Genomic DNA, 10,397 nt, shown 5'->3' with positions numbered 1-10,397 from the left:
TCTGATATATTTTGTGGGGGGCTGGCCACACTGTGTGGCTTGAGGGGATCTTAACTCCTCCACCAGGGATCAAACCCATGCCTTCTGCAGTGGAAGGGTGAAGTTGTAACACCCTGGACCACCAGGGAAGTCCCACCTCTCAATTTTCTTATGGAGACTCTGGTGCTATAGCTTTTTTGATACCCTCCCTATTAAGGTCCTAAACTGGCCACAAGTGTACTGAGAGATTTTGTTTATGAAGTCTTTCCTTACTCATAATTTACAAAGATAATCTATACTTTCTTCTACTTACTGTTTTCATCTGTCACATTTAGGTTGAATTCCATCTGGAGTCTACTTTTGTGTGTGCTGTGAGATATAGATCATTTTGTTTTTCCCATATAGATATAACCAGTTTCCTCAACATTGGATATTTAAATAACTTGTCTTTTCCTATGTGGTGCTGCTGTCATTGTATATTACATTCCCATACATGTTTATCTTGAAGCTATCTATTCTGTTCCATGGGTCTATCTGACTGGGCTTACAACAATATTGCTTTTTTAAAAAATATTGGGCTTCATGATACATCTTTTTGTTGTTGTTGTTTTGCATAGTACATCTTTAAAACTGGTAGGACAATTCCCCTTTTGTGATGGTCTTTTTGATGTGTCACCTTGGCTGTTTTTTTAATTATTATTATTTTTAACCACTATGCACTTTCCTTGGCTGGTTATTTACTCAGTCAAAACTAATCTAGGTGGTGTTGTGAAGATATTCTGTAGATGTGATTAAAGCCCATTAATCTGTTAACTTTAAGTAAGGAAAATAATCTTAGATAAACTGGGTAGGCCTGATCCAATCAGTTTAAAGGCCTTGAGAGCAGAGCTGGGGCTTCTCTGTGGAAGAAGACATTTGTCCTCTGGACTGCAGCTTCAGGCTGTACCTGAGAGTCCCAGCCTGTCCTCTGTGACAGCCTGCCCTATGAATTTCAGACTTGTATAGGCAAACCCAAAATTATGTGAGCCAATTTCTTGCAATAAATTTCTTAATATATATCTCAGACTGGTTCTGTTTCTCTGGTTTAAGCCTGACTGATACATCCTCTTTATGCTTTTAAATTTCTTTTTTTTTCTTTTGTTTTTTTCTCTCTTCATTTCTTATGCTTTTTTTTTTAAAACAAAGATTGCCTTAGTTATTTGTAAAACTTTATTCTATAAAGTTATTTGTTTATTTATGGCTGCATTGGGTCTTTGTTGCTGCGTGGGGCTTTCTCTAGTTGTGGCAAGTGGAGGCTACTCTGTTGCGGTGTGTGGGCTTCTCACTGCAGTGGCTTCTCTTATGGCAGAACATGGGCTCTAGGCGTGAGGGCTTCAGTAGTTGTGGCACGTGGGCTCTAGATCACAGGCTCAGTAGTTGTGGCGCATGGGCTTAGTTGCTTCACGGCATGTGGAATCTTCCTGGACCAGGGCTCGAACCCGTGTCCCCTGCATTGGCAGGCAGATTCTGAACCACTGTGTCACCAGGGAAGTCCCAAACTTTATTCTTCTAAACAAATTGTAGAGATGTTTACTGAGTTCCTAAAAAAATCCATGTGAAATTTTGATTGCATCAGATTTACTTGTTAACTTGGGAGGAACTGACATCTTTATAATATTGTTATCCATTCCAAGAGGATGGCTGCCTTTGCATTTATTGAACTTCTATATATCCTTCATAAAAGTGTTTTTTTTTTTCACATCTTATGCAGTCTTCATTAATGTCCACATACTTTACATTTTGGGGGCTTATTGTGAATAGTATTTTATTTTAAATTATATTTTCTAGTTGGTTATTGATGCTGTGAGAAATGCTATTGGGTTTTTGAAAGGTTGATTTTAATATGCAGAGAACTTATTGACCTTTCTTATTTGTTCTAACAGTTTGTATCTAGATTCTATTGCTCTTTCTATATAGGTGATACATTCATTTACAAATAGCAGTAGTCTTATCTCTTCCTTTCCTGTTTTTATGCCTCTTATATCTTGTCATTACTTGATAAAAGGTAGAAGGAGAGATCTAAAGATTTAAAGAAATGGGAACCTTGTAGTGGATTTCTCTTTTTCAATCTGTTCACCTACCTTCTAGCTATGTCCTGAAAGAACCCAGAAAATTGTTCTCTCACTAAAGGAGAAATACTTTCATGAAATGAATATTGACTTCAAAAAATAGAGGTATAGTGACTGTTCTTTGTCAGTAAAAGCTTTTGTGGATAATATAAGGTAGAGGATGCCCCAATATTCCTAATATGGGCCAATAAAACGAATGCCAACTAGTCAAGATATTCCTGGAATTACTACAGTTGTTCTGGAGGTACTGGCCATTCACAGGATTCAGAATCACACCATCAACATTTAAACCAGAATAGATCATTTCTACCATGTGGTGCCAAACCTTAACCAGAACAGATATGCTTGGAAAGCACGAGATCCAGATGCCTAGATTTACATCGGCTCATTTTACCCCAAACATTTTATTAGCTTCTCAGTAACGTGTTTCTGCATTTCTGGCAATGGATAATTTGCCAAACACTCCACTTACAGTGTTTTGTTGGAGCTTTACCATCGCAATTTTACCATATTTAGCAAGTGACATGAACCCTGTACTGGATTTCTGACTTATAGACTAAGAGTTATTATGGGAAGAAGAGCCAGTGGAAGCCCCGGGAACTCTCGCTTCCTATCAAAATGTGGAATTTTGTAGAATCACAGGCATTAGTGCCCATACCAAAGGAATTGCTATTCCACATGGGAGCTTCTTTGGGGAGGAAATCACACAAGTCCTGGTGACTGGTATATAGCTATTTATCTAGCAAGTTATATTTATTTTTGATTCCAATAAACTGAGGATACCTTTAACCTAGAAGGGACAGCAATATACCTTTATTGTCTCCCATTGAGGTTAGGTCAACTGGCTGTGTGCTACAGGAAACTATTGTTTCATCAATCCACAGGTTGGTACACACTAGTCTATTACATTGATGATTTTTGGCTGCAATGACCTATAGAACTGTAAGCAGTTACCCTAGATGCCTTTGGAAAAAAAAAAAAGAAAAAAATATGCCAGATGGTGGGAGAAAAATCCCATGAAATTACAACAGTTTGTCTCAGTGAAGTTTCTTGGGACCAGATGGTTTCTTTCTAAATGGAAGGACTAATTGTTGCGCCACTAAGAAAGAGGAAAAATTCTTGGTTGGTTGTTGACCAGCGCTGCCATGTTTAGTGGTAAAAGTTCGTGGAAAACTTCAGTAATCTTACACAGGCAGATGTAATTCTAAGATTAGTGGTAAAAGTTCATGGAAAACTTCAGTAATCTTACCTAGGCAGATGTAATTCTAAGATGTAATTTAATTCTACTAAGATTTCAAGTCTCTGAGGAATAAAAGTTTGATCAGCTGAGATTCTGCTGGCTATAGACAAAGATAAGGATGGGTAGTTGAGAAGTCAAGTTATAAATACCAACTGTGGCCTTGGATTCACTTGCAAAATTGAGAACTTTAAAATCTACTGGTATTTTCAGGTATATATTTATATATTTTAGAATAGTTTTTGTCTTTGTTCTCCCTTTCCCCCAATATTTTATATAGAAAAAGATGCCTGTTAATTTTATAATTTAAAGAATAGTGGACAAATTTTCAAAAGAATTAGTCAAATTCTTTAATTAAACAATTGAAGAGAATTAAGAGACTTAAAAGACAGATAAGCATTACTCCAAGATCCTGGATCCTGGGTGCAATAATTGAGATTTTGGCTTAAGCACTTTTAGGAGCAGCTAAAGACATAAGAGGTTGTTGCATTATGTTAGATGTTATTTTCTTTAAAGAAGTGTAAGTGTGGGAAGAAACATACATGTTGATTTTGGGAAGCCAAAGGGGTAGACCGTCGTGGAAATTTGTCTCTCACTTAGCATCTGAATTCCTTCCCTATGTTTGGGGGAATCGTCACACACAGCAGCATCTGCCTCCCATTATAGAAGCCATGGATCCCAGATCTCTGCTTTCCTTGCAGCCAGCAACCACCCCAGTCTTGGAATCAGAAGTTAGTGATACATCAGTACCGCTTTTTTAGAGTCCATATATATATGTTAGCATACAGTATTTGTTTTTCTCTTTCTGACTTACTTCACTCTGTATGACAGATTCTAGGTCCATCCACTTCACTACAAATAACTCAATTTCGTTCCTTTTTATGGCTGAGTAATATTTCAGTGTATACGCCAATAAAGATGTGAAGAAAAAAAAGAAGTTAGTGATACAAAGAAACTAAGGTTGTACAGAGTACATTCTGGAAGTGGTAGCAACACAGCAGCAGCTTTCTAGTTGAGGTTTTACTGGGTCAAGTTAATTACACCTGGAAGTATGAGGCAAACTTAGGCAAGGATGTGCACAGCTGAATGTTGGGAGCAGAGAGTCCTGCCCATTCTCTTTGCTGGGTGGACGGAAAAAGCAGACTCCTTCCATCAAGGGGACCCTAAATGAAACTTCAAACTACAAAGAAAAAGGCATCACTGACTCTTCGAGCACATAATCTATTTTTAAAATAAATTTTATTTATTTATTTATTTTTGGTTGTGTTGGTTCTTCATTGCTGTGTGCGGGCTTTCTCTAGTTGCAGCGAGCGGGGGCTACTCTTTCGTTGCGGTGCACAGGCTTCTCACTGTGGTAGCTTCTCTTGTTGCAGAGCGTGGGCTCTAGGCGTGCAGGCTTCAGTAGTTGTGGCATGTGGACTCAGTAGTTGTGGTGCACGGGCTTAGTTGCTGCCAGGCATGTGGGATCTTCCTGGACCAGGGCTTGAACCCGTGTCCCCTGCATTGGCAGGCGGATTCTTAACCACTGCACCACCAGGGAACCCCCGAGCACAGAGTCTCTTAACGGGCTGCTACTTGCCCTGGTAGGGATTAGCCTAGTTAAAAAGCCACAGGGTGTTGTTTTGTTTTGTTTTGTTTTTCCCACCCATCATAAATGTTTACAGGCTGGTACATGCCCATTTTAGCTTTTCCTGTTCTGTCACTTTAAACTTCTTATTTTTCTTTAAAGATGATTTTTTTTTTTTTTTTTGGCTGTGTTGGGTCTTCATTGTGGTGTGTGTGCTTCTCATTCGGTGGCTTCTCTTGTTGCAGGGCACAGGCTCTAGGTGAGCGGGCTTCAGTAGTTGTGGCACGTGGGCTCAGTAGTTGTGGCTTGTGGGCTCTAGAGCGCAGGCTCAGTAGTTGTGGTGCACGGGCTTAGTTACTCTGCGGCATGTGGGATCTTCCTGGACCAGGGATCTAACCCGTGTCCCCTGCATTAACCACTTCACCACCAGAGAAGTCCCCAAACACTGTTCATTCACCTTTTTTTTTAACCGTGTTGTACATTATATCCCCAGAAATTATTATCTTATAAATGAAAGTTTGTACCTGTTGACGGATCTGTTCTTTGTTTCTATGAATTCAGTTTTTTTAGATGCCACATATAAACAAGGTCACACAGTATTTGTCTTTCTCTCTCTGACATTTCACTTAGCATAATGCCCTTATGGTCCATCCCTGCTGTCATGGTGTCGCAAATGGTAAGATTTCCTTTTTGTGCTTGAATAACATTCCATTGTGTATAGATACTACATTCTCTTTATCCTTTCGTCCATCGATTTACACTTAGGTTGTTTCCATGTGTTGGCTATTGTAAATAATGCTGAATGAATGTCTCCTCAAAATAGTGATTTTTGTTTTCTTCGGATATACACCCAGAAGTTTTAAATTTTTTGAGGAACCTCCATGCTGTTTTCTGTGATGTCTGCATCAATTTACATTCCCACCAACAGTACACAAGTGTTCCCTTTTCTCCACATCCTTGTCGCCAGTGTTTGTTATCTTTTGTCTTTTTTTTCCCCTTGTGCTATATAGTAGGTCCTTGCTGGTTATCTATTTAAAATATAGCAGTGTGTACATGTCAATCCCAAACTCCCAGTCTATCCCTCCCCCCAGACTTCCCCCCCAGTAACCATAAGTTCTTTCTCTAAGTCTGAGTCTGACAATATTTTATTTGTGAGATGCTTCCAGGTTGTTGCCTGTTGCAATAGTTCATTCTTTCTTGTTCCTGTAAGGTATGCCAGTGTATGAATATGTCACACTTTATCCAACTCACTCTTGATAGACATTTGGGGTGTTTCCAAATTTTGGGTACCATGAACTGTGTTCTATGTCCTCATAGATTTTTTAAAAAATTTTATTGTTTAATTTATTTTTTAATAAATTTATTTATTTTATTTTTGGCTGCTTTGGGTCTTCGTTGCTGTGTGCAGGCTTTCTCTAGTTGCAGCGAGCGGGGGCTACTCTTCATTGCAGTGTGTGGGCTTCTCATTGCGGTGGCTTCTCTTGTTACGGAGCACGGGCTCTAGGTGCGCGGGCTCAGTAGTTGTGGCACACGGGCTTAGTTGCCCTGCAGCATGTGGGATCTTCCCAGAATAGGGATCAAACCCGTGTCCCCTGCATTGGCAGGTGGACTCTTAACCACTGGACCACCAGGGAAGTCCTCCTCATAGATTTTTAATTTTCTTTGCAGTCAACTCTTAGGATGTGCATGTCATAGTACTATGCTGTAATCAAAGTGTGAGAGCAATCACTGTCATGCCAAGTCCTCTGGCTCTACCACCAACATATTGCGTAAAATCACTCAGCTACTCTTAGGCTGTATATGCATGAGTGTGTGTGTGTATACATATTTTTCTTTACAACATGGAATCACAACATAGATGTGGTTCTCTATTCTGCTGATTTCGTATAACTTTATATTGTGAGCATTTTCCCCTATTGTGAAAATTCTTAGAAAATGTAATTTTTAATGGAGATATACCATTGTGTCTTATGGCTTTGCCGTCATGTATTTAATTAATTCCCTAGTGGCGGACATTTAGATCATCTCCAGTTGTTTTCAATACGAATAATGCTATGGATAAACTCCCTTGAATATGAATCTTTATCCATTTTGCACGTCTGTTTGGAATGGCACTGAGAGCTCTCCATATGGCTAGGGTATGGCTGTACGTAGCTTAGGGTAGCAGAGGTACCATATATCTTTCCTGTGACATGAAATGGACAGATGTGCATGATCAACTCTTCCAGTCTCTAACAACTCCAGAATTTATCCTCAGTTTCCTTATGGGTTATGCAGTAGAGTGGGGCAGTTGGGAGAACCGCTTCCTCTTGCAAAGATAATCAGGCAGGAGCAGGTGATATGAGTATGAGGGTGGAGGGACAGGCGAGGGGCAGACAGGCTGCAGACCCACGATCTGCCCCGTTTCGGATCCATCTTCATATTCTTTTGGCAGAGGGCCCCGGGTATTCCTGTGGTAGCTGCTATTTTCAGCTCCTCTTCATCTGTGCTGCAGAGTCTGTGCCCTACATCTTTCCCATTAACCTCACTCCACCAATTATTCATTCATTCATTCAACAAATATTTAATGTGCACCTGCCATGTGCCAGATATAGCTGTAGGCATTGGATATATACACAAGTGAATAAAACAAAGTCAGTGCCCTTGTTGAGTACACAGTCTAGTTGTGGGGAGGGGCGGGGAGCAGAAATAAACACATGAGCAAATAAACACACCTGTAACATGTCAGGTCATAAACGTTATGAAGAAAAATAAAGCAGAGTATCAGGGAAGGAGAGACCCATCTTTAATCCACAAATGCGTTCAAGTGTTTCCTGATGAAATAAAACTTTATTGCATCTTGTAACCATAGTTCACTCTCACTTCCTTTATAGGGAGTCTCCTTAAAGGAGACATTGACACTTGCTTTCGTCACTTCCTTACCTCCCAATCTCTCAACCAGCTGCAGCCTCAGACCCAATAGTTTCAGTTCTGAGCTCATTCCCCCCGCCCCCGAGTCCCATTCCTGCTCCTCTATTGCCAATCCCTCCAGTTGGCAGAATTATATTTAGTCCTTTCTCACTTTCCCTTTCTCCACATCCAATCAATCATGAAGGCCTCCTTAATTTACCTCCTAAATATCTTTCACTTCACCCGCATTGTCACTGCCTCCATTGGTTTGCTAGGGCTGCTATACCAAAGTACCACAAAGTGGGTTGATTAAACTACAGAAATTTATTGTCTCATAGTTTCGGAGGTTGGAAATCCAGATTTTGGTAGGGTTGATTCCTTCTGAGGGCTGTGAGGGAAGGATCTGCTCCAGGTCTCTCTCCTTAGCTTTTAGATGGCCACCTTCATGTTCACATGGTGTTCTCCTTGTATCTCCACATCATCTTCCCTCTGTACTTATCTCTGTGTTCAAATTTCCCCTTTTTATAAGGACACCAGTCATATTGGATTAGGCACACTGTAATGATCTCGCTTCACCTTGATTACCTCTGTATATACTCTCTCTCCAAATAAGGTCACATCCTGAGGTACTGGGAGTTAAGAATTTTGGAGGGACACAATTCAACCCAAAACATTGCCTTTGTTCAAGTCTTTGCCATTTCTCACCTGTATCATTTCTTTAGTCTCCTTAGGAGAGTCACTGCTTCCAGCATCATCTTCTTTCAACCCACCCTCCACTCTGCTGCCAGAGGACCACATAAAACCTGCTGTGGCTGCCAGGAAAATTCAAGCTCCTTGCCAATGCCTACCAGCCCTTTGTGTTCTGGCTTCTGCCATCCTTCCTAGTCTTACTTCCTACCATTCGTATAGCATTATTGCAGCCATCGTTGAGCCCTTTGTCATGATTGCCTTGCCTCTGACCTTGACTACGTGTGGTTCCTCTTGCCTGGGATGGTCTCTCTTCCTCCTCTCCCTGACTGAACAACTCATGGGGTCTTCAGGCCAGCTCCAGCATCATCTCCTCTAAAAGGCCTTCCTTAACACCCCCAGTCTGGGTTTTGTGTCTTTACTCCAAGACCTATGCTCCCTCTGCATTTCTCTCTGCTGTACTTTTACTTATTTACTTACTAATTCAATGCCTAGTATACCAAAGGCACTCAATACACATTTGCTGAACACATGAGTAAGTGAATAAATGAATCTTCCGGTAGAAAATTGCAATGTTAGAGTGAGTAAGCTAGCTGGTGAGAACAAAAGTTTTTTAAGGGAGAGGCAAAATTAGGGGTGGGTGTGGTAATCAGACGTGGTTTATAATTCTCACACTCGAACAGAAATTGCATTTCAGCTGCTGTCGCTGCTGGGAGAAAAGTCCTGCTACTGCACTGACTCTTCCTTTGTTCAGTAACATAACCAGTAAGAAAATAATTGCAATGTTTGGAGCAACAGGTAAAAAACTCCTTACTTTTAAAGTGCATGCTGACTTTACTTACTTTCTTGTCTTCCTGTTTTTAACTTCAGAGCCTGCAAGCATGGACTGAACAAAGAGCCCTTTGGAGGAAACTGAGAAAAGTATCATTTGCTTGAATTTCTGATGTGGTAAAGGGGCAGGGTGATTTGACTTGATTTGTCAGAAATGATCTCAGCGGGACAAGGACAACTGACACATTCTCGTGTTCTTGATCATGTGCTGATTTGTTGGTGTAAGTTTCATTTCAGCATAAGTTATATGCTAGAGACTTTTCTCCACTCGCTTCCTGACAAGCATGGGAGCAAGTGTGAGAGGCCCGTGGGTATGTAGGAGATATCCACATGCCTGACCAGTACTCCAGCGACTCTGAAAGGGTGGAGTGGGTGGGGATTAGGAGAACGTGTGGCGGGACTTCTCTCACCAGAGAGCTGCCCCGGCCTTTCAACTGGCATCTCTACTTCCCCTCTGCCTCCCTCACAATCTGTTCTCCAACAGCCAGACCTATCCGTGCAAAATGTTGTTCCAATCAGGTACTCTCCTTCAATCTATTCTCATTTCTGCCTCTCGATGATCTGTTTGAAAGTGTCAGATCATGGCATGCATCTGCTCAAAATCCTCCCCCACATCTCACTCCAACTGAAATGCAAAGCCCAGCTAATGACCTGCAAGACCCTTCTCGGACCTTGTCTTCTACCATTCTCCCTCGCTCACTCTGCGCGTTCCTCAAACACACTCCCACTTTAAGGCCTTTGCATTGGCTACTCCCTCAACCTAGAGTAATCTTCCTCCAGTTACCCACGCTGCTTTCTCCCTTGTGTCTTCCAAGCCAGATGTCACCCAATCCGTGAGTGCTTTCCAGACACACTTATTTAAAATTGCAACTCCGGGGACTTCCCTGGTGGTGCAGTGGTTAAGAATTCGCCTGCCAATGCAGAGGACACGAGTTTGAGCCCTGATCTGGGAAGATTCCACATGCCGCAGATCAACTAAGCCCATGAGCCACAGCTACTGAGCCTGCATGCCACAGGTATTGAAACCCACGCACCTAGAGCTTGTGCTCCACTACAAGAGAAGCCACCGCAATGAGAAGACCACACACCACAACAAAGA

This window comes from Globicephala melas, chromosome 4 (assembly GCF_963455315.2).
Source record: "Globicephala melas chromosome 4, mGloMel1.2, whole genome shotgun sequence".
Lineage (NCBI taxonomy): Eukaryota > Metazoa > Chordata > Mammalia > Artiodactyla > Delphinidae > Globicephala > Globicephala melas.
Note: the sequence above shows the minus strand (reverse complement) of the source record.